Consider the following 25,841-nt stretch of genomic DNA (forward strand, 5'->3'; position numbering starts at 1 on the left):
CAACAAGAATTATACATGAAACTGGGGTTGTGGCTCAGTGGTAGAGCACTTGCCTGGCTTGTGTGAGGCATAGGGTTCGATTTTCAGCACCTCATGTAAATTAATGAATAAAAATAAAGGTCTATCAATACTTAAAAAAAGAATTATTCATAATTCTTATTTGTCAATTAAAATTAATTTAAAAATAGAAATTGGATATTCATGTTGCATGCCACTAATACAATTATATTGTAAATAAAAATTAATTAGTTAACTAAAAATAGACAAAAATTAGAAATTTCTTTGCAAGGGACTGCCTGGTTTACTCTGAGTAGATAGTGAGAAGCAACAGGCTTCTTTTTTTAAGTTTAACAGTAAGGACTGAGCCCACCCTATAACACTCTGCTAGATGGTTTCACTTTTGATGTTGCAAGAATTGTTCTCTCTACTTCATGACTGAGAAGATGTTAGCTGCATGAATTGGTCAAGGTTATATATTAAGAACTGAAACCCAGGGCTATATGACTCTAAGTTCAGCATTCTGTCCAGAGTCCTAACTGTATGACCTCTGTGGTCAAAATTTGTGCATTTTCTGCCCAATTTTCTCACTTCATTTTTTCCAAATGGAGACATGTCAGAATACAGCATCATTGTCTATTCCTATCTAATCATTATGGTCTTCAATGTCACATGCAGTTACAAACCCATTTCATTCACTAGATTTACTGGGTGTATGAAGCCATATTATTGTTCTGGGGAAGCTGATGATTTCTTTGCCTCACAAAATTACACTTGGTCAGATTACTTGCTCTGGTAGGAGTGTTAAGAGCCTGTGATTGGCTGAGTCCTTCTCTCCCCTGCTAAATTGCCAAGGTTGTCAAGGTGCAAGGTATAGGATGACCAAGGTGCCTCTAGATATAAACTATTTTTCCAGCCTGGATTCTCCAATGGAGTTCCTGTCATGGAGCCAAATCACAGTCAACCCACTAGAGAAGTACAGGACAAGTGAGAGGGAAACTTTTATCATAAGGTGTTGAGGTTTAGGGGCTGTTTGTTAACACAGCAAAAACCCAGCCTGACCTAAGGCTCTGGCCAGTGGGCATTCACCCACCAACTTGGGTTTTTAAAACTAAGAACCAGAATCTCTTTGGGCTACTAATGCTATTATATGAAGCTCAGAGGCTGCCATGTTTTCTTGAATTAAAAGAGTTGAGAAAGTCAGTGTAGAATGAAAAAGGGGAATGAAACTAATGCCCTGCCGGAAGCAGAGACAGGTTGAGGAGAGATCAGAGTCAATGATGGTTGCTGTAGCTTAGACTAATTTGTTTCTTAGATCTTTGTCTTGATTCCTTTTCTGTAAAATGGAGATACTACTTGTACCTTCTTACTCAGCAAGGATTTTTTTGTTTTGGTTTTGATAAATTATTACATAGGAAGTGCTTAGAATTGTAACTATATCACATTTAAGTCACCATACATATTATTATTTATTATATTTAACCAGTCCTCAATTATTGTGTCCAATTTTCTACTATTATAAATTGTTTTCTACAAAGCAATAAGCATATGCTGTGTGCATTTTGTATATTTGTCAAATGATCCCTTTAGAAAAATTCTTGAAAATAGATTTGCTTGGTCTATTGCTATGAATATAAAGTATTCAATTTGGTAATTGTTCTGAAACTGCATTGTAGAAATATGTATTAATTCACATTATTATAAGTAGTGAGGGAGATATTCATTCTTCAAATTGCTCACCTATGCTGAATTTTGCCAATATTTTAAAATTTATCAGTTAGTAGGTTAAAAAGTATGATTTTCTGTACTTTTTATTTGCATTTGTTTCATTGCTAGAGAGGATAGTTATTTTTGTCCTGTTATTTGATTTAATCTTTTGTGCACTGTCTGCTGATCTCTTTTTCTCCTTGTTCTAGTGTTTTAATCATGTATACTTTTTAATGACTATAAGAATTTTTTGTAAATTATCTACATTAAAATGTTGCTGTCTTAATATGACTGACAGAGACAAGAGGGGACATTGATTTCAATTTGACTTTCAGACCAACAGTGGATGAAATGAAAATATAATTCATGACTAATCTGAATTCAAACTTAACTGTGTGTTTATAATTTCAATTTGTTAAGTTTAACAATCCCCCATCACATGTTATGCAACTATTTTCCATTTTGTCATGTATTTTTGAATTGTTTGTAGTATCTCCCATAAAGAAGTTTATCTACATTTTATATCATATCTATCAGTTTTTCTCTTTATGTTCTTATGGTATATTTCAAAAGTTTTGAGAATCCCAGGTTCATGGGATTTACCTACTTATTTATTTTTTTTGCCTTACAGTTTTTACATTTAATATTTGATGAATTGGGAATTAACTTTGGTCTGGGGAAATAGAAAATCAGCTCTACCTCCTGTTAATACCTACCTATTGTTTAAATATCATTTATTTAAAAATCCTTCTATTCCATCAACTTGAAGTGCCACCTTAAATATCACAGTTTCTTGTGTACTTTTAATTTTGGACTTTTGGTTCTACTCCATTGAATAGCCATGTCTGGGCCAGTGGTGAGTTTTTCTAATTACTGCTGCTCTATGACAGAGCTGTGCAGGTGGAAAAGGTTATGTACATGATGCAGAATGCCTGTGTCAAATTCGCAATCCCTTCTTTTGTCTGTGTGAACTTGGGTGTGATATCTATTCTACTGGCCTTCCATTTCTTATCCCTAAGTGCCAGCAATATAATCTGTCTCACAGGGTCGTGGTGATAAATGATAAACACGTTGATAAAGGATACATGTAAAGCACTCCCTTAAACAGTAAGCACTCAGCCAATGTTGCCTTTTATTTGTGAATGTGTGCATGCATGACTTCATTATATAGCCAATAAGGACTAGTTTCCCTTATAATCTTTATTAACACTTCATTTACTGTTCTCTTTTTTCTTCCTAATGAGACTGGAAATCACTGAGTTAAAAAGAAAATTCTACTTACAATTTGATGAAGATTACATTGAATTTACACATAAAGAGGACCTGTTAGGATTACCATATTTACTTCTTCTTTTCCTAGAATAAGGCTTGTGTCTTAATAGAGTCAAATCTCCTTCAGTCTTTTGGTAAAGAATAGATTTATTTATTTATTTTTACAGAATACATTTCCTGGTAAGTTTATATCCTAGTTATTCATATTTTTGCTATTAGTGATAATGGGATTTATCATTCACATTTCTCACTGGTGAATAAGTGCAGAAGAACACTGTTAGTTTGTTAAGTTTATTTTATAACCTGCCAATTCATTGGAAAAGCTACTATTTCACTTAGTTTTCAGTTTGGATTCTCCAACCAGACAATCACCTCTGCTGAAAAAAGTAATAATTTTCCTCTTGCTTTCAAGTTCAAAAACGGTATATACATATATTTGAAAAGGCACAACTTCAGTAGTTTTATACCTAATTTCCTTCTTCTCATTGCCTTAATCAAGACTTCGCACTTGGACTTCCTCGTCTAACTTTAATGGAAAGGTTTGCTTACTATTAAGCATAATGCAGGCGTTGAGATGGGTTTATGGTTTTTTTAACCCCCACCTTTTGTTTTTGTTTTTCACTGTAAAGGGAGTCTCTGAAGGAAACGATTTTGCAGAGCATCGCAGAATAGCCCAGATTGGTTCTTGGGCCCCCTCCTCGCACTGGCAAAGCTCCACCCCGGGGGCCGAAGTTTCTCCCTCCGTTTCCGCTTGAACAGCGTCCAGCTGCCTCGCTTTTAAAATGCCAGGGCGGCCGCGGATCCGCTCAGAGCACCCTCTCCGCTGCTGGCCCGGGCTCGCCCGCACCGCCGAGGCGCTGACTCAGCCGCAGCCGGGCAGCTGCCCGCCCAGCCCGGCCTGGGGCGCGACGCCCCTCGCCCCCGCCCCGACCCCACGCCCCGCGTCCCCAGCGCAGGAAAGCGCTGCAGCGAAGGAACCGCGGTAGTCCCGAGCTTGGCGCTGGCCGACCCGGGGCTCCGCAAGTGCTCGGGATGGGCCTGGCCGGGTAGGGACAGCGGGAGCATCCCAAGAGAATCCCGGGACTTGCCGCCGCGGCGCCTGCGGGACTGGAGCGCAGGATCTTCCGCGCGGCGAGAGCTTCGCTCGGGTCCCGGCGCTGAGTGAGCCAGCCGACCGCAGGCAAAGGATCTGCTAGGTGAAGTCGGGCGGAGCAGCAACGTAGCTGTGAAGGGACCCGCGTGGACACCTGGGGCCGGGACCCTCCCCTCAGCTGCACTGCGCCCCGGCGCTCCTCGGTTGATCAGGAGGATCAGACCGGAGCGGCAGGTAACAGCAGCCCTTGGGCTGCCTCAATGGGAGCCTCGCAGTGGCCCGTGTTGCAGCAACCAGTTATGCTCTGGGGTTCGGGGTCTAAAACCTGGGAGAGTGCATGCTGTTTTCAGGCACCACTATCTCTGTGCTGAGGACATTATCTCCCGGTTTTGGAGATTCTTGGTCTCTCTGCTCCTGGGGATTTTGGGGGAGTGTGAATTGAAACTGAATCAAAGTTAGAAATTCCTTCTCAAGTTCAGCGCCTAAATTTCAGCCTCTTCTTGTGACTGATAGTAACGTAGAACAGATTTTTCTCAGCATAGTTGATGAAGGCCATAATTGATATAACTTCTGGGAAAAGTTCTGTTGGTGGCAGTCTTTCTAAAGAAATGTCAAATCTCTGATGGATTTTGTCTTGATGTGCTGAGAAAAGCCTAATCCAAGCTTTTATAAGTGTGTGTGTGTGTGTGTGTATTTTATATTTCCCCCTATCAGTGGAGAATGTATCATGGAGTTGATCATTAGAATTTTTATTGCCCACAGGGAAAGTTCTGGAAAAGGAACTGTCAGAAAGTCCAAGGTGGTGCACTTTGTCACTAGATACACAATAGTATCCTAATGGCCTCTCTCTCTTCTGGGGTGGAGAGAGGAGTCCCTGCAGCCCTTCCTGGATAGGTTCCATTCTGACCCCCTCTGCATTGGCTGGAAGGTTCTCAGTCATCCTTTAGGTTTACCTGAGTCTCCTCAGATTCCAGCCAGAGGACCAGAGCCTTTGGCTGGACACTATGATGCAGTCTCACTCCTTCGCATCAAATATGTATCCAGTGGATTAGGGGATATAATGCTAGAGGCTCTGGGACTGGATCCTGTATTTCTCACTTTTATGAAGCCACTTGATCTTTGGTGGACCTACAGAGTAGGTTTAGGATGTCATAAAACCAAACATTTAAGGCTTTCGATGTGATTTATAAATTGGATTTTGATTAAGGCTACATTTTCAGGGATGGCTCGGCATGAGATATGTATCAGCTTTGAGGCTGCATTAGGGGGAATACCGTGCAAGCAAAATCTTACCTCCTCAGGAAATCTGTTCTGAAACAAATGGCTTTACCTTTATTCAAAAGAGAAATTGTGAGTAAGCTGTTTCATTTATTCTATGTAATCTTTGCATTAATATACTCTTGTTCCAAAGGATTAATTTTTCACTTTTTCCAGTAATGCTTTTTATTATTTCTGAATGAAACATAAGTAATGAATATATGAACTATAAAACATCTCAGAATTCAAATAAGTGTGAAATATTATAGCAAATTTCTAGCTGTTAAATTATTAAGATGTAAATCTAAAATAAGATTGTGGGGAAAAATGATTTAAAAAATAATCTAAACTTTGATAAGCCTGAAAAAAATACCTAGAAATTTGATTGACTACTTATAAGTTGTGATTTAGAGAATTGCGTATCTTTCCAGGTTATTTCCTTCCTGGGTTAATGAAAGAGGCAGCCATTCTGAATATACTTTCATGCTAGTTAATCTTTCTTTGACAAATATTTACACTACCAGGACACATGGCCACAGCACAGACTTGAAATCTGCAGCCCTAAGAAGGTTCATGTGTCCTATTGTTACATTTGCAAGACTTAAATGAAAGATAAAATGGTATCAAGGAAAATGGGCTTAAATTATCATGTCTGGTCACAATAGAAAGAACAATGTTTATGAAACTTATAAGGTTCCAAGTCTCTGAGGTTAATGCTTCTAGTAAGTTCAGATGTAGAGGAAGACCATAATGGCTCTGAATTTTGGCATTGAAGACTCTGGAATTGGTCCATGTCTGGAAATTTTTAAAAATAACTGAGGTTCATTATTAAAAGTGACATTTTTGAATATTTGAACTGCTTTGGAAGGAAATATTCCTAAAGTGCATGACTTGCCTCCCATAATTAGAGAGTTAGTTGGCTAATAGGGATTTGCATGCTTCTTGCCAGCTCAGGATCAGCACTGAGGAAATCAGTCATCCTGTGTACATCAGAAAGCAAGAACACGGGTGTCTGTCAGGCAGATCTGTGACTAGTGGCTCTGCCACTAGTCAGATGACCTTAAAACTAGTTGCCTTTTTGATTTTCAGTTTTATTTATAAAGTCCCCAGTATAATCAACACTAAGTTCTGTTTATTAAGCACCTAATTGTAGACCAAGTATTTTAAATGATGTCATTCAATTCTCAGAATAACCATTCCCCCCTCATTTTTAAAATTTATTTTTATTGTAAACAAATGGGATACATGTTGTTTCAGTTTGTACATGGAGTAACAGCATACCATTTGCATATTCATATATTTACATAGGGTAATGATGTTTGATTCATTCCGTTATTTTTTTCCTTCCCCCCACCCCTCCCACCTCTCTCTTCCCTCTATGCAGTCCCTCCTTCCTCCATTCTTGTCCCCCTCCCACCCCCCTCCCCCTATTTTTCTAACAGAGAAACTAATGATCAGAGAAGTGTTTTGAGTTACCTAAGGTTAATTGAGGGTAGAAGAACTGCTGTTCCAAACTGAGATATTTGATTTGGAAGCTTACATTCTTCTCCCCTATGTTGTACTTATTGTATAAGGTTGATCAAAGGGAAGATAATCTTTGATACTGAGTCAGCATTAAAAAAATGTATCTTTACTTATGATTACCAGTTTCACATTTTGAAGATTAGATTGAGATAATTTAATCTTTGGGGCCTAGGGAGTGGCCCCGTTGTAAATGGTCATGACTGCACTCCTGCAAGCTCCTAGAATCTGTCCTAAGACTCAGTTTCCATATTTATAAACTTAGGGCAATAATGCCTTCCTGGTTGTGTTGATGCAGGAACCATAGTTGATGATGCTTGTAAATAAGCTAGGCTAGCATGGAGCATGTGCTTTTCAAACATAATCCTTACCAATTGTTCCCTCCCCTAGTCTGCTCCTGTCTCTTTACTGTGTACACCAAAGATCAATAGATTTCCTCATTTGTCCTTGAATGCATGCCTCTGTAGCTGGATATTCCTGCAAGAGTCACCACTGAGTCCCCTTGGCTATGATGCCTTAAGCCCTTCCAGGTGAAACCCTTTTGAGAAACTCATTCCAAGGGCAATGTGGGAAGACAAGAGTCAGTGATAGGAAGAGATCAGGCTGGGACACTTCATTCCAGAATCCTTAGTCCACTGCTTGCCTCTAGAGCCATAGACTTCTAAGAGGCCCTCGTAGCACAGAGTGGCTTCCACACAAATGGGCATCCCCCAGTGTTCCTATGAGCTTTGGCATCAAGCCCCTTTGTGCTGTCCAGCCTGGTTGGTGACCCAGGAATACTTTTGTCCCTCACTCATGGTCTAGACTGTAAGCAGAGCAAGTGCCCCCCTGGCCTTCTCAGTGCCCACCTTATAACCCTGACCCTTGAGATTAAGATTTTAAGAAATCTGTTATTTTTTATTGACTCACAATAATTACATATACTTATGGTATGGAACTTCAAGGTTTTACACTAAAGTGGCAAGGACAGGTTCAGACAGAGGAGTGAAAAGAAAACCTGCTTTCCACTTAGACTTGAACTTCTCCTAGTGACAAAAGATGTGACACTGGGGTTTCAGAAAATGGTGTCAAACTACATATTTTATATTCAATGTAGAGTTTATACTCTGTCCTTATGGGGATTTTATATCCTTCCTCTAGCCCTTCTGAATCCCAAGGACTTCAAGATAGTCCCATCCATGTCCTTGGGATAACAAGAAGGGAAAGGACCCTGAGTACCCCTCAAGGATGGATCAGGAAGGCAGGAATTATTCTGTTGCCCCTGCAAACCAGGCTGGGATAGACATGCGTGATTGAAAGAATAGTGTTCTTTTCAGAGATATGAATTTTCATGCTCAGGTGGCCATGATGAGTTGACCAGTGATGACTGGCCTAATGACACCTGTTTGTCATCCAGAAGTTGATAACTGATAAGTAGCTTGAGACCCCATGGTCTTAATGGTCATAACCTGCTTCCTTTGGCCACACGGATGCCTCCTTGGCTCAAGTGGAACTCCTTATGTTTAAGAGTCCTTAAATAGATTACACATGCTTGTTATGTGTCCTTTTCCTGCCCAGAGCAGACTTACTAGTTGATTATGATACTCCCTCCTACTAACCTAGAATGTGGACAGAAGTTGGCTTAGGAAATGGTATCTAGGTGGGTGTTGTAGATGATGGGAAGTTTAAGAAGTATTGGATAGTAGAGTGAAACAGACATTATTACTGCATGTACATATATGACTGCATGACCGATGTGATCCTACAATATGTACAATCAGAAAAATAAGAAATTATACTCCATTTATGATTTATCAAAATAAACAAATGCATTCTACTGTCATGTATAGTTATTAGAACAAATAATAAAGTTTTTAAGTAGAAGTTTTAAGCCAGTTTAGTAATGTGGTAGCAAAATTATTCAGTGTTCACCTTTCTTTTCTAACTTCCTCACCCTCTCCCCCTGCCCTCTTAAGAGCAAAAAGGGGCATCTATGAAAACTATTTCTGTGTAGTTAAACATGCCCAAGACTCCACCAGGCAGACATAGGGCCTCCAGGTTGTTCAATGTACTGCTTGTAGGCCTGAGAGGAGGTCATAGACACCTTGCTGTGACTATTGTTGAATATTAGACAGAAAGAGACCTGAGACTTGGTTCATTTGCACCTGAGAGGGCACAGACCAGGCCAGCCCAGCAATCCACCCCCATGCATCAGAATAGCCAGAAGTACCAGGTGCCTGGCAGGGGTGGACCTGCCATCCAAACTTCCATCAAAAGTATGACTGTACAGCTTCCAAGATGGCCCTCCTGTTGAAAAATAGTCTGTTACTCCTCTTTTTAAGTGATATGTCAGAGGAGTTCTTGCCTTCACTGGGCCAAATGATTTGACAAATGGAAATTCTGACTCAACTCCCAGGAAGTGAGCTTGGTTTCAGTGGCATCAATGCTATGGCAAAATGACTCAGTCATAGTCAAAGCCTGTGTTCCCCTTCTTTGTACTCCAGTTATAATATTAGCATATTCATTCTCAGCTTCTGCAAAAGAATTGATGAAAGTTGCTACCTTCAGCAAGTGGAGCCATGAAAACCGTGCTTTCCAAGTGGCCATGTGTTCAAGTGAACAAGGACATTATTGCTAATCAATATACATGTCTGGTGAAATCTAACTCCTAAAAATACATCTTTATGCTCAGCAATTTCTCCAATTTGAGGCTTTCCCTTAGAAAAACAACAAGTTTGTATGTTAGTGTGGGGAAGGTGGTTTTGAGTGGATTGTCAACTCAATCACCATCTTCAACTGAATTCCCTCTCTTCCACTCCCCCTGCCCTCAGTTAGCCACTTGCCCTTCAATTCCAAGGAGGTGTCCCTACCACACTGTCTAGGAGGGGACTTTTGCTTCCTCTGGATACCAGCACCTAAGGTCTTTTAACTTAACCTTTCTTCTGCTTCTCAAAATAAAAGTCACCCCTCCTAAGGTACCTAAAATGTTCAAGTGGGGGATGAGAGACAATTTAAGGAAAGAGCTTTATGCATGTCCATTGTTGCTAAGACAGATCAAATGGGGAAAGGAGTGACCTAGTAATTGATACTTTCAATGGTTGTATTCACCAACCATAGAGCTTTGGAGGTAATCCTTCTTGGGAAAACACAGGGCCCTCCATTGTCAGATTTCTTAATTTGGCTTCAACTCTTACTGCTTCCAACTGGGTGACCACAGACATCACCCTGCTGCTCTGAGTCACCCTTTTCTCATGGGTAAAACAGATAGGAATACTGACCACCTAAATTTGGTGGAGAGGCTTACAAAGAAGAGAATATGAAGTTAAGGAGGCCATACTTGTTACACAGCAGGTCTGAGGTGATTCATGTGGACTGATCTGGAACATGCCTTACAGAATAAGAAGGCAGCAGAGATGCTCAAGGAATCACTTTGGAGACGGTATGCAGATTCAGGGTCCTTATCCTGAACTCCTAAACCAGACTTCCTGGCACTGGCAATGCATGTTTTAAAAACTCTATGAGAGATTGTTAGTCAGAAAATGTAGAGTTTACACTCTGAGAGTCACTGACCTGTCTTGGGCAAATTAATAGTTTGCACCCCTTACTTGACAAACTCTTATTTATCTAAATCCACAGATCATTGTGTCGGTCAAAAAACTGCTGTCTGTCTGCAGAGACAGAGAGCAGTGTTGCATATTTATTTCCACAGCGGGCTTCCCACAGGACATTTCTTAATTTCCTGCTTTCCACAATGTCAGGATGTGGTGGGCTGGCAGCAACTGTCTAAAGCTGAAGCTTCCCTGTCCGCTTGCCTGGTTGACCTGGTCCTAATCCACAATGCTCTAGCCCTGGAAAATCACAGAAGGGCAAATAGCAGAGCCCAGATCTGGAGAGAAAACACTGTGCTTCTAGTCCTTATGCCATTGTGTTATTTCTATAAGAAGATCCAGAGTTGCTTTAGTTTCAAACTAGTCAGAAAAATTCTTTGCTCAGCTTTGGTCTACTTCATGGTGGATTTTTTTGGTTCATTTTTTAATAAAGTGAACTTTGGAATTATAATTTGCCTTTTTGGAGAACAAAGATTTTAATAACTTAATAGCTGAGTCCTTTGGCTTCAGAGCAAGATGTGTTTCCTATTTTAAGCATTTGTGTTCTTGAAAAAGCATTTTTCTGATTATACAAGTTATAGTATGTGGAAGCTTCAGAAAATTCTGGAAAACATGAAAAAAGGAAATAACAGCTATCTATGAACCCAGACACAGCTATTCTTAAGAACTTTTTGAAGTTTTGCTCTCCTCTGTGTACATCTTTGGTGTTGGTTTGTGTATTATTTTATTTTAACAAAATTGGAGTCTGTGAGAATGAAACTCAGTAAGTTGTAGTCATGAGCACCGGAGACTGTGTGTGTGTGTGTAGGTAGGTTTGTGTGTGCATGCACGTGTGTCCTAGCAGGGGGACCAGGCCAGGAGAGATCTTGGAGAGAGTGGAGTTTGAGGAGGACCTTAAATCACAGGCAGGATGAGACAATAGAACCTGGCATTTGATATTGCAGGTGGAGAGAGAGGTGGCAAAAGGAGACAGAGGTGGAAGGGATAGAGCCTCAGAGTAGTTCTAAGACATGTCCATAAATTCCTTGATAGTCACCCCATCCTATCAGTGGAGTTCATACCCTCCCCTCTTGAAACTGGGTGGATCTTTGTAGCTTCTGTGATGGATTAAAGGGGATGGAAATGATACTTTGGTGACTTCCAGAACTGAGGTAGATGAGACCACACAGCTTCTCTGGTCTCTTGGGATGCTCACTCTTTGACCTTTGATCCACTGTGACAGGAATTGGCTGTTCTGGAGCCTTCTTGTGGAGGGACCATGTGGAGACAGTGAAACCTGAGAAGGAGCCTCAGTTGCCCAGCCCAACAGTCTGTCTCCCATGCCTGGGGAATGAAGGGGTATTCCAGAGAACCCCGGTCCCAAGTGCCCTCTGAGGGTAACTGCATGGCAGAATTCCATGCCAGGACTGCCTTGGAGAATCCAGTCACCCCCAGATACATAAGCAAAATAAATGATTGTTACTAGTTTCAAATAAAACCAGAATAGCCTATTTTGAGTAAAAGATTTACCTTAGTCTTGAGATAAAACACAAAATGGCCAAGGGCAGCATATCTGGTGAGGTGACTGGGAGCAGATTGAAGAGGCCTTGATGCCCACAGCACTGAGGGTTGTCAGAGGTCCCCTGCTCAGCAACCAACTCCTGCCTGTAGAGGGACAGACAAGGATGGCTGACATGTGATTACCATCTCTGTGTGGGCACGGTTCTCAGTGCTGGACATGACATTATGCCTCCAGTTCTGAGTCCCTGGGGCCTGAAACTCTGGTCATTGCTCCTGTTCTATTCAGAAGTCTGAGACAGGAGAGGTGAAAGAATTCACCCAAGTTGCTTTGCTAATAAGTAGAATTGGGACTGGGATTCAAAACCCAAAAACTGTCTGTCTCTATTTTCAGCACTTACACTCATTTCCAATTAGGTAGAGGCTGTGGTATACAGGTGAGATTGTGTACCTGGGAACCTTTATATTATGTGAGGTGCCTGACACTGTTAGGGACTGAGTTTTCCCTTCTTGGAAGGAAAGATACAGCCCATGGGCTCCTGGACCTGCAGCATCAGCATCAATAGGAATCTTGTAAGAGAGAAATTCCTAATCATTTGAGTATCCTTTGCACCAACTGCAGAAGGTAATGTCTCAGTCTGATTCACTAAAGCCACTCAGGTCCCATGCATCACTCCTTGGAGTGAGCCCATCTGCACTGACTCAGATGACAGTCTCTTGGATCACCAGCAAGGGTGATCCTTTACTGTTCCTGAAATTGAGACCTCTTCATATGCTGCACTCTCCTGGGTGCACAAGATCTGGCTGTGTCTAGCCAGTGACTTACCTGAGAAGCAGGGGGCTACTAGCCCAGCCTCCCACAGCCAATCCTATGTCAGGCTTTGCCTCCTGGTGGTTTGTTTTATCAAGAATACTAAAAAGATCATTATAGTTTCTGTTGATTTTTGACACATCCTTCAACAGTGTATCCCTAACTGTCCTGAGCATGGGGCTTTGCACATCCATTCTCAGGCTTCATCTGTTCCTTTGAATCTAGCTTGCTGGGTTCAGAGGAAAGAAGGCATTAGCAGAGTCTGAGTAGGATTGCTTTATGTTCAGCAGAAAATAAGCAGGCACTTTCAAGGATTCTAAGTAGAGAAAGCTAATGAATAATAATGGCTGGACTGATCTTCCCACATTCTTAGAGATTAGGATATGAGAGGAAGGTTTCTATGCTTGGATGTGGAGATGCAGGAGAGGGATGAGCCACTGGAGTATCTTGAGCCCAGGTGCTGTGGGAGACTCTGTCAGAGCCAGACTGCTCTTTGCCCTCTGAATGGCCAGGAACATCAATTTCTTCCAACATCCACTGCTCTCCTCCCAGCAGCTGGCAACACAGCTCTTTCTACTTATACAAAATGCTCTTCCATGTTGACTACACCATCTAAGCCATCAGCCCCAGAAATGGGGTGTCATTGTTGCATCTTCATGAAAAGGGCACAGAGACTCAGGCCCTGCAGGGATTCACCTCCCTGGTGATTGGTGTGAAGTGCCAAGTCTATAACTCTCTCCATACCTCATCTTCCTGACTCTCAGTTGGAAGCATTATTTACCCATGGAGAGCAAGGAGAGAGGGGACTTTGTATCTGAATTTTGCAGGAAAGGAAGGAAGGAAGATGGTGAGTCAACCAGTCTGGATTCTTTTTAATGTGTCACTATTTGCCTGGCTTAGAAAATAACTCTGGCCTCTTGTATTGTAACTACTGGGGCACCAGCCTGTGAAGAATCTGCCTTGGCAGGGTTCCACCACCTAAGCACCTCACCACTCACCCCTCAAGTGGCCAGCTATGCCTTCCTTTTTAAAGTCTTGGAGCTTGGCTCAGAGAACATTCCAACGTGACTATTGGCAAAGGGAATCACACAAGTGAGAAAGTATCTTGGTACCCATTGGGATAACCACTGTCTCTAGTGTATCTTACATTGTACCCCAGGCTTGGGGGGATATAACTTTGGGGAAATCTAATTTTCCAACCTGAAATGGCTTACAGTAGCCCTTACAACTAGGCCACATAGGAGACTCTGGAGATCCCAAAGCCAGACCTTGGTGGAAGTGCTGACTGATATCTGTTCTGTGTGGCAGGTTAAGGGAAACAGGCAGATGCCCTTTCCATAGCCTCCTTCTTGAGTGAGGAGGAGGGGTTGGTTCAAAGGAATCAGGGAATTGGCAGATGGTAGTGGCAGCGCATGTGGTCACAGATCAACCCTTTTATAAGTCCAAAGCTCCTATACTCTCCTAATTACAAAGGAGGCAGGCTCTATCTCACAGCCTGCTTCTTGAAAGCCACACATGCATGGAATGGAAAAATCAAATGCTTATGGAAACCAGACAGGTAACATAAATGATGAAGAAGATTGAATCTGAGTGATTGGGAATGTGGGGACTGTGGAAACCAGCCCCATGAGCAATCTAAAGAGGGTACTGGCTACTCAACTCCAGCTGCATATCGCCATACAGAAACACAGTTCGAGGGTAACCAGACTAATGCAGAAATTTATGTGAAAACTTCCAATGGCCAACTCTTTCAAGTAAGAACAGCATTAAAACATTTTTTTTGGTAGTGCTGGAGATTGAACCCAGCTAGCTTTGCACATACTAGGCAAATGCTATATACTTGAGCTACATCCTAAGGTAGTCCTCAAAAGTAAACCTAAAGCCACCCTGAAACCCAAACATATTGTCTTAGTACAGGTAAACTGGAGGGCCACTATTTTGTGATTTTTGATTTAGACATTGACAATGAGGTGTGGTTTGTGTAGATTTATAAAATGGGGGAATAGGGAACAAACTTGTTTCAAAAACAATAATCAGGGGTGCCCCAGTTTAGAAGAGACTGTTCAGAGCAGTTCTGATTGAAGGGGATGGAGCCATAGCTTGGCCTCCTGTTCTTGCCATAAGGTGTCCAGCCCTAAGGTCTCTATGCTGAGCTTTCTAAATTAACTTCTTGGCTCACAGGAGCACCAGGAGTTTCTGCAGATTTCAATGATGCTAACTTGCCACCAACTCCTGAGAACACAAGGGGAAGCACACCTATTGTGCAGAACAACACCAAATAACCATGATTCAGGTCCAAGTGCAGCCTCATGTTTCTTTAGGGTGCCCTTGGGTCTTCTCAACCTCCATAGCATATAACATAATAAATGGACTTATAGTTGCTCTACCAAATCAGGTAGCCTCTCTGAGCTTCTGTTTCCTCATCTGTAAAATAGGAATATTCATCCTTGCCCTGCCTGTCTCACAATGGTGATCCTGGAATGAACAAGTGGGATATGGTCATGTTTCCAGCGGTGAAGCCAGGCAGAAGAAAGGACTTATTATCATTTTGCATATTTGTGTTCTTATTCGTGGGAGGGTAAGAACTTGACTGTGGTATTTCTGCTGCTTCTTCCCCAATCTGTGCTAGACAGACTTCCAGGAGGTGGGCTTGGCCTTGTTGCATTTCTGAATGTCCTGACAAGCTCTGGCTGTCAGCAAGTTGTTATGATCACAGTGCTGTGGGTGGAAGGGGAGTGGGAAACAAGCAACTCTGCTCCCAGAAAAGTACACCTTGCATTCATGGCACCTGTTGTTTCTATAGCCTGTTCAGTCCTTCTCACTGTGGGAAGGAGGGGCACACAGTGGGATTGCTATCCCCACTGTGCATGGTCACTGAGCATCCACTCTGGATCAGACAGAGGTGAGAGGTGAACAGTGTCCCTGCCCTCATGGCTGTAGAAGACTTTACATTCTCAAACATGTAAAGTCAAGCATCATAAGAAACCCAGAAGGGAGTCCTCAGTTCAGATCAAAAGAGGTACTGTTTGAAATTGGCTTTGAAAGGTTTCCTGGGGAACATAGGCTCTCCAGGCAGAAAGATCTGTTGAACGGAGGCATGCATGTGGGAGCAGTCTACCTAGTGTTTAAGAAATTAGGTGATTGCAGAGAAATGTATGAGAAAAGGGAGAGCAGTAGGCAGGAAAGTAAAAGGGGGACAGGGAAATGTGTGGAGGGAGGAAAGGGGATTGGAGAGAAAGGAGAGGCAGATCCTTTTGCTTGTATGCCCACTGTTCTTAGGAGATCTTGACTGTGAAAAATTGAAATGCTACCTGTTCTCTTCCCCCATCCAAACCCTTGTCTTCAGAGTGGGTATACCGCTTAGTGGGAAATCTCCAACAGTGCCCTGTGAGGCTCCTCCTACCTTGGGAAGGGTCTTAAGTTCGTGGCTACCCAGAAGGCTTGGCTGCCATACTTGAACATTAAGCTCTGGCTCTATCTCTCACTTAGCAGTGGCTGGTAATGACCTCCATCTCTTTGTTTATAAAGGAGGGATCGCTTGGCTTTCTTCACAAGGCCATGGTGGCAAGGGCCAATGAAGTGTGAAGTGCACTGCTGGTTTAAGGATCCTGTGAGCAGCAGCTGATATTTGCTCTTTCATCACTTTTTACACTGTAGAGCTAGTCTCTGTAGAACCTGTGTCCCCCTCAGGTTCCCCCTCAGAGTCTGCTGTGTGGAGCAGGGTGAAAAGGTCCAGGTCTGTCCTGGGTGTTCTCTAGCCCCCAGAATATTCAGGTGCTTGGATTTGAATTCTTACTGCTCCCTGCTTATATGAAGATTACATCTCTTGTTAAAGACTATGTAAGCCTTTATTCATTGAATTTATTTTCACTTCAAGTGACATTTGCTACTGATTTTTGTATCTTGTACAAAGTATCTCCAGTAAACAGATGCATTTTTAAGAACTCTTATCAATGAATTGGGGAAACGAATTAGTTTCTAAAATCCTGTTCCCCTTAACAAATGTCTGGAAAGTTCTCAGAACTTCCAGAAGGGAGTCTTTGTAGAGAGACTTCCACTTTACACAGTGATTAGGACCTGATTTCCATTTCTGAGAGCTGTTGGGTGTTGGGGGGGACTAGGGGAGTGTGTGTTGGGGGTAGGAAGGCAGCAGGAGGTTGAGTGTACAATTCTGTTGAACAAATGGTACAAACCTGTGGGTCAGTTTACTAGGGGAGCTGAGCTGTGTCCCCAATGGGATGACTGGCAGTACAGGCAGTGACAGACAGCTTGGTCCTACTTGGAGATGAGGGACAGGGGCAGGTTCAGATTTTATGGGTCCTAAAGTTCATGCAATTTAGGGAATCCTTTTTTTTTTTTTTTTTTTTTTTTAAAGTAATACAAAATCATGAACTCAAAAGTGAATACTTAGAATGAGAAAACAAATCACAGCAAATACTAAATGAAATTGACCAACTTATGCTATATGCATGAATGAATACCTCTTGATGAATTCCACTTTTATGTGCAACTCTATGTATCAGTTAAAAAAAAAATAAATAGAATGAAGGCCAGTAGATTAGTGGAAGGGGAACAGGGGGAGGGAGGAGGGAAGGGAAGATTGAAAGTACTGGAGATTGAGAATGAGCAAACTATGTTTTATACATTATGATTATGCCAAAATGAATCCCAATATTACATATATACAAATAAATAATGCACTAATAAAAACATAAAAAATTAATTGTAAAAATATCATAGCATCATTAAATACTTGAAAATTAACATTTTAAAAAGTTAACTGCTTGCTTTACCTCTATAATGTTTTTATACATATTTTTGGCTGATATTTGATCTCTTAACACTTCAATTACTTTTATAAAATTATTTCTATAGAAAATAAAAATGTTGTCAGTATTCTCACAATGTAAGTTGGCCAAACTTTGACTTTTTATTGGCTTAGCTTAGAATTTTTTTTGGCCTCATTACTGATAATGTTGCATGAATGATATGTGAAGAAACTGCTAAGTTCTTTCATATATGAATTGTACTATTTCTAGACACTTCCATTTTCTTTGGCACTATTGAATTTTAACTGCTCTTTTAACTGAAGACACTTGTTAGCTACTTGTCTTTGATGTCTACACTACATCTTATCTTTTGAGGTGTATTTCTTGTCATAACAGTACAAATTTAAAAAGAGCCTCATAGATGACTGGGCTACTTCAGGTCAGAGAAAGAGCATGGGCAAGAGCAGAGAAGTCCATTTGGGGTGTCCAGCCAGATGTGGTGCGTACGGAGGCAAGAAGGTATATGGGAGCAGGCAGAGGGAAAAGAATAGCTTCAAATACTGACAGGTTTCTGAAAACAGACTATCCTGCATTTAATTAAGGAAGCAAAGGCCTATCAATGAATTTCTAAGCCTACAAACAGCAGGAGAGTGTATTCCATGTCATTAGCCAACAGTCAGGGAAAAAACCTGGGTTAGAATCCTCTCTGCCACTTCCTAGCCTGTGAAACTTTGCTACATATAACCTCTATGCAAGAGGCACTGTGGATCAAAGAAATGTATGCCACTAACCCCGCCCCCCACAAGTGTAGCCCCAGCTTTTTTCTGGGACTGATTCTCTAAATACTGCAGACTCCTGAAACCCTCCAGATTAGAGGAAAAGCAAGCCCATAGGCAGGAAGCTGGAACAGAAAGGAACAGTGATTTTCATCAATTGAAGTTAGTATACCTGACTTTTGGAAATTTTACTACAATATATGGCCACATGAACTCACTGTTATGGCATGTGTCTCTCAGGTTCTTAAAAGGGGCTCGTGTAAGTAAGGGGCTCTGGGACTTACCCTCATTAGTTCACAGTAAATGCCCCTCTGATGTGGGACATGGAAGATCAAGATGAGCTTCCTGGAGGAAGGAACAATGGACAGAATGGATAGTGAGCCTGGATGTTGCAGGTGCAGGGATTTGTGTGAACAGGCACCAACATGTTGAGGAACAGTGAGGAAAGGCAGATGGATTATAATGCAGGTCACTTAGGAAAGGGGACAGGAAGTTTAGGGATCTGAGACCATAGAAAGCCTTTTGTGCTTCGTCAAAGGGGTCTGGATGCTATCGTGTGGACAATGGGGAACCAAAGCAAGTTGGTAGTTAATGTGGCCTTTTGGGATATTATTCTGGTCATGGGTATAGGATGGAGAGGTGGGCAGCAGGAGACAATCAAGAGGAATTTTGGGCTTGGAAGGACCTGGGAAGCAAAAGTTGAGTGGTATGGGCTTCAAAATGCAGAGGCTGCAAGGGCTGGAAGGTTGGGGGATGAAGAGGGAGAGATCAAGTAGAATCCTGGGGCAGCTTTGGCTCATCACTGACTGCTCAGGAGGCTGACAGATGTGACAGATATCTTGGAAATGCTGATTATAAAATAGCTAAACTGGATCTCTCAGAACCTCTAACCCAGAAATCAGCACACTTTCCAATAAAGAGCCAAATAGTGGATATTTTAGGATTTGCGAGTTGTATGGAGTTTATCACAAGTACTCAACTGGGAAATGTAGCACTAAGGGTTTGACCTTTAGGAGTCAGTATGGTTCCCAGCAATAGGCAAGTTGGATTGACAGCTGACTGAAGGATGCTGTTTAGTGATTACTGTGAGCCTGAAACTCTCTTAGGTACTTACTATCATTTGTTCTTTCCAGTCCACCACCATCCCTGGAGGTGGTTACTGTGGTGTCTCCATTCTGCAGATGAGCAAACTTAGGTTCAGAGGGGATAACTGGTTGGCTCCATGCCAGTCAGTGTAGGCAAGGGACCAAGGCACGTATAAGCCTATTGAGAACAGGAAGCGGGTGGCAGAGTCAGATAGTCATTGTAGGACAGCTGGAGGGGCTGTAGGTCTTGGATATGGAACTACACAGTGATGACTGTGGACTCAGAGTTATATGCCTGAACCCCCCAGTGAAGATGTTCAGTGAGTAAGATTGGCCCTTGGGAGAGAGGTCAGGCCAAAAATGGAAACTGGGACTTGATTTCCCTTGCAGCCTTCCACAGTCTTGTTATGCACTCCCAGTATGTCTGCTGTCCCTGTCAACCAAGCCCACAACTAGGTTATGAAAATGAGCGTGATTTAGGGCAAGTTTTTTCTGAGATGTCAAGCCAAGAAGGCCAGACTTCCTGGTCAGTGCTCTACCATGGGGCTTATATGTACCATGGCCCTTGGATCTGGAGGACTCTTGTCCTGCATCCTTGATGTATTCTGTGTACTTGGAGACAGACTTGTATTCTAGACTTCTGAGACTCAGGCTTCCTATCCAGTGCCTGCCAAGCACCTAAGGAGGGACCCTCAGGATACCCTGAATGCAGGAACACAGGAGGCTGGTGCACTGGTTCTCCATCTGTTCAGCCAGTTCGGAAGGGCTGCCTTGCACCTCTCTGGCCAACTAGTACAGGAACCTCTTTCCCTGAGTTCCTCCTAACCTTCCAGGAAAGATCAACTAAGGGGCAGGGGAAGAACCCCAGCTGCAAGGCACAGAGAGGTCACACAATTTGCCTCAGATCACACAATTACTAAGGGACAGAGCCACTGCTCTGCCTGGAGACTGACCCTCAGTCTATTGCTCTTTGCATCTCACTGTCACTGTCTCTTTGGAATAAAACATGGTCAAGCAGTAGAGAATGGAACATGGTAAGTTTGTGTCCAGAACTGCCTGGGCAGTGAATGATGCACTGTGGAATTCTGGAGAGCAGGACATTAGATATGGCAGTTTTGATAAGGGAGACATTTTGACACAGGTGATTTCACTATAGCCCTGATACCAGTCAAAAGAGCATGATATCAGAGGTTTTATTTCTGTGTTTTGTGTATCATGCACAGCCCCATCTCACTCTGTCCCTGATCTATCTCTGCCCCACTTCTCACTCTTTCCTGACCCTAACCACTTTACTGATTTAGCACAGATTGATCACATTGCTTGAATAAAACAAAACATATTTAATGATTTGTTTTCCAAATTTCATCCAAATGCCCCTGTTCTCAGAGGAGCAGCCTCCAAAATGTCAGGTTTCCATAATCAATCTCTGTCCCCACACATCCCCTACCCTGCAGGTTTATCAGTGCATTAAATCAAGACAGCAAGTTTGCCTTTGTTTTCTGATTTCTGCATGCTGCCCTGCACACAAGGACCCAATCCTCCAAAACAACATGCTCATTTGCTGGTAAGGATCCAGGTTCAGTGACTTGCTCAAGGTCACTCAGCTTCTCCATAGCAGAATTGCTCCTATTTTGCTACCTCCTGTTTATGGGCATGGAGGAGGTAGGCAGGGGGCCCTATGATAGTGATCCCTGAGCATTTGCTGAATCATGAATGACCTCTGTGGATTTCTGAGGGCCATGGTGCCCTAGGGAGGTGGGTGTGGGTGGGTGGGGGAGTGTCTGTCCTGAAAAACATCTTTGCAGATGTAAATGAATCTTGCAACTTGGATGCCTGCCTTTGAGGGGCCATTAATTTCAGGGAGATTAATTACTCCCTGAGACAGCCAAGTCAGTTGCTTGCTGCTCACTGTAGTTGGTCTGACTCATTGTGGGGAATGTGGGTTTCTGTAGCTTTTCCCAGACTTTTGTACCAAAAGGGTCCTAGCCTGGCATGGGCTGGTCCTGACCAGTGGATTGCAGCCCCAGCCCTTTGAGCTCACTTTGGACTGGGAGGAAACCTGGCATGTCCCTTTATCAGAAGCAACGAGGGACTGGGTTATGGGGAAGTCACCACCAAGAACCAGGTGGTCCCACAGCCTGGAGGACAGGAACATCCTATACTCCTGCAACTTGACTAGGACTGGAAACCTATAGAGAAGCCATAAACAATTATAAACATCAGATAATATTATCGAGTGTTTACTCTGGTTATGTGTTATGCTAAGCACTTTGGACATATATTATCATTTATTCTGCTCAGAGATCCAATGAGATCCATTGGAATATTGTTTTCCCCATTTTAAAGGTAAGCATGAGACTTGAAGTCACACTGCTTATTTGTTGTTGCACTGCTGATTATGTCCCAGGACACATCTGTTAACCACTGCAACTCCTGCCAGCAAGCAGACATTCTGCAAGTGCCTGATTTCTGTTTACTCTTGGAAAGGTCTTTGAGATTCTTTTGTCCTGGTGGAATGTGATTACAAAAGCATAGATACCTGAGTATACAAGGATGTCTGACAGAAGAGATACTCCCTGCTGGTGCTCTGGGGAGGGGTGAAGTTGTAGACAATGCAGCGCAAGTTCAGAAGGCTTGTGTTTGATGTTATGAGGATTGCAAGGTCTTCTGTGAGAGGCAAGTGTAGAAGAGTTATGTTTGGTTGCCAGGAGGATTCTCAATGCTTATCCAAGTTACTTGACTTAATTTCACCATTTGGAGAAAAAAAAAGATTATATATTTATTATATATTTAAAGAAATCCACTAAGATGTCTTTGCCAGAGTTTAGTAATGTAAAAGGTAAATAAGGACCACAGAAGAAATTGTGACTGGATTAAAAATGTCAGATCAATTTCCTAAAAATATCTTTGGCCATTGGTCTGATCTAAGGTATTTGGATATCAAAGAGGAAGGAGGTTAGCAGAAGCCAGGGGCTGTCCATTTGTTCCAGCAGCTTTTCCCACACTTTGCACATCCTTGTTACCACCACCTGGGTCACACCCATCATCTGGGCTTGTCATTCAGTGCTTGTCACAGTCAAGTCCCACTCCATTCCTATAGCCTTGCCCCCATGCCCATCTTGTCTTTCACTCCCATCACAACCAGAATCACTGTCGGCTCCCTTAACCTGGTCCCATGGTGTACCAAGAGGCTTCTTAGTAACCACGGGCTTGAGACTTGCACACCTCTGTGATCCTGCATAGCTAGAGAAACACAGAAAACCCATTGTTAATGCTTAAACAACACCATGAATGAAAACCCTCTTTTGAAATATAAATTATGCACAAACAGTAGCTGCTATTCTCAACATACCCAGACCCTTCTCTTGTTACTTTTCTCTTTCTTACTCCAGGGTGTGTGACCTTGAGCCTACATCATCCTGGCAATGCTTGCCTGGAAGGAAATTAGAACATTATAGGAGGCATGCAGAAAGAAAGGCCACAGGGATAGTCAGTTCCTGACTATCAAAAATATGATTATGTAGCAGAATAATAGCCTTGCAGGCCAGGCTCTTTTCTCCATAAGAAATTTTCCAAACTCCCCTATTTCCTTCTTTATTTAGCATATCACAAACCAATTTAGAGGAGTTGGCTCATAAATTTCTCCTGTGGTTTAGAGCCATGTTCATGTTCTTAATGAGATATTAGCTATATTCAGGAAGGAGAAGTTGATACAGGCAAAATGAAAATAAAAAGGCAGGACAAAAATGGCAGAAAGTATGATAAAGGAGAGAGAAAAGATATCTTCCAATTTCTCTTCTAGTTAGACTTGGGGGTAACAAGGCACATGAGTAAAGGAGAAGGAACACTAAGATCTGAGAGGGTCCCTAACTGTTTGGGACTGACAGAAATCCACTTTGAAGACTACCCATATGAGTTATGTGGTGAGGTAGAGCCAGAGAAATTGTAGTCAGATTAGATGGAACTACATCAGCCATCACTAGTAGGAAGGTAGCTACCAAATCTCTAAATATTTGGAAATTAAGCAACATCCTTTTAAATACCTCTGAGTCAAAGAAGAAAGCAATTTATATTAGAAAATATTTTGAACTTGTGGGTTACAGCTAAAGCACTACTTACAGGAACATTTATAGCTCAACATGCATATTTTAGAAAAGAAGGAGAGTCTAAAATCAAAGTATGTAAGCTTCCCACTCAGTGTAGTAGAAAAAGAATGGCAAATTATATCCAAAGAATATCAAGTGCAGGAAAGAATAAAGACAAGAGTAGATGTTGATGAAATAGAAGGCAAAAATAGGACAAAGTGAAGAGCTGTTTCTTTTCAAAGATCAATAAAACTGGTAATCTGATCAAGGAGAAGAAAAGGAAGGAAGGAAATGCAAACACACCAATATCAGGAATGAAAAAGAGGCATCATTATAGATTTGGCCAACATTTAAAAACAGTAAGAGTTTCTACTTGTTCATTTTAGATATTTGGGTAAGAGTCATGACTTTAAAATTTTGGACATTTCTATTTTTACACTTCTGTTGTGCCCTTGGAAACATGGCGCTGTGTCAGAATTGAACATCATACCAAAGTGCTGACATTCAGAGAAAATGCAATATCCCTATTTGGCCATTAACTGAAGTAATCTTTTTCCAAGTATTTAATGCAATTTAAATATATACAGTTTAAATAAATAACTTTATAGCAATAAGTTTGATTTAGATGAAACGGACAAATTTCTTTAAAAACACAACTTATTGGAAGTAGTGGTCAGACTGAGGTGTCTCTGGGCTTAGCGTTATCAAACTACTCTTAATTTCTTTGTAGCCCTGAGGCTAGCACAGTGGTCTGGCTCCCCATTACAGAAACTGGAGTGAGCTCTAGAGCCACCAGACTGTATGGTAAAGAGGCAAGGGACACAGAGGTTCTGGAAGCAGGGAGAGAGCTAGTGAGAATCCACATCAACCAAGGAACCAAAAACCAAAACTCCCCAACACTAAAACTGAAAAGCAGAAATAAGCAAATGACAACATTAATAGCAGCAACAACAACTACAAAAACAAAGAAAGCAAAAAGCAAAGCCCAAGTTGCTGCAGCCAGTAGCCTGAGCAGTGGAAGCCTGTAGGGTGCATAGACCAAAAGGCCAACCAAAGACTCCAAGAGACTATGTGGACAAAGGCCATAAGCACCCCAAGGGCACCTTCTCCTCATGCCACAGGGCTCATAACATACACTCACAATCTCTTGAATGCATTCCTCAGAGAATGAGGAATAGGAAAACCATGTAGAAGGCTTCACACTTTTCCCTAGAGAGCCAGGATGCTGCCTTCAGGTACTGAAAATCATAAATCATTGAACTGGAAGAAAATTAAACTGTATTACACACCTATCAAAGGATTATTTCAGTTATAGTCCAAATAGAGATGGTATATTTTCTCTGAATGTCAACACTCTGGTATGAATGATGTTCAATTTTGACACATCGCCTTATTTCTAAGGACACAAGAGTGTGATCATTCAAAAAGATAAAGTCATGAATATCATACAAATATACAAAGTGAACAAGTGATAATGATGTATTGAGTTCATTAGTGAGAGAATCAGTAATATGGCAAAGCTGGTGCTATTGTCTGAAAATGTACCCCCCAAGTTCATAGACTGAAACCTAATCTCCAATGCAATAGGGAAATGATTAGGTAATAAGATAGAGTCCATAGGAAGGGGATTAGTGCTCTTATAAAAGAGGCAAGGGAACTGCCTTGTACCTTCTACCATATGAGGACACATTGAGAAGACATTGCCTATGAGCAACAGGCCCTCACCAGACTAAATATGCAGGCTATTTGATCATGGACTTCACATTCTCCAGAACAGTGAGAAATACCCATTTGTTTTTTCAAGCCACCCAATATATGGTATTTTTGTTATAGCCGCCCAAGCTAAGACAGCTAGTTAGAGCGAACTAGAGAAAGTGAATCTTTATAGTTGCTGAAAGAAACACTGCATGAATAAGATTGCTAATTTACATATAGAACTTGTTTCTGTCCCACAGGTAATGAAACTATAGACTTTGGGGTGATCTTTCCTGTACAAAATTCCTTGCATTGCTATTAAGGCAAAAATCATCTGCATTTCTATCAGTTTTCAGCAAATTATATTTATCCTTCAGAGTTGTTAAAGATTCAAATCAATAAGAAACAGATCAATCAAAGACACAGAGACATACAGAATCAGTTAACCCCACTATAAGCTGCTGGTTAGACATGCCCAGTAAGACGCAGAAAGGCCTATAGGAATCCTTTCAGTCTATTTTTAAATCTTGGACAATTTTTCTTAATAGAAGTATGTGAGCATGTGCTCATGTTTGTGATATTTGGGAGGTCATGAATATTAATAGTAGGAACTACAAGTCCTCATCTTTATCAGTAAAGACATGGCCCCACTCCACAGAGGCGTTTAGAGATTGTCATCACACTTGCCA

The 25,841-nt window shown here is 41.8% G+C and overlaps 1 protein-coding gene across 4 annotated transcripts in view; it reads left to right on the plus strand.

Moving 5' to 3' along the window:
* Positions 1 to 3,814: 3,814 nt before the first annotated feature.
* The window catches only part of CTXND1 (cortexin domain containing 1), a 52,748-nt gene continuing 30,721 nt past the window's right edge, over positions 3,815 to 25,841 (plus strand). For 3 of the 4 annotated variants that reach the window (XM_079124217.1, XM_079124218.1, XM_079124216.1), the window contains exon 1: positions 3,815 to 4,303. The gene's annotated coding sequence lies outside the window, so the exon portion shown is untranslated. Of the gene's footprint in view, positions 4,304 to 5,289; positions 5,420 to 25,841 lie in introns of all 4 variants that reach the window. The other variant, XM_079124219.1, reaches the window with a different exon arrangement.

This window comes from Sciurus vulgaris (genome assembly GCF_902686455.1).
Source record: "Sciurus vulgaris genome assembly, chromosome: 2".
In the NCBI taxonomy this organism is placed as follows: domain Eukaryota; kingdom Metazoa; phylum Chordata; class Mammalia; order Rodentia; family Sciuridae; genus Sciurus; species Sciurus vulgaris.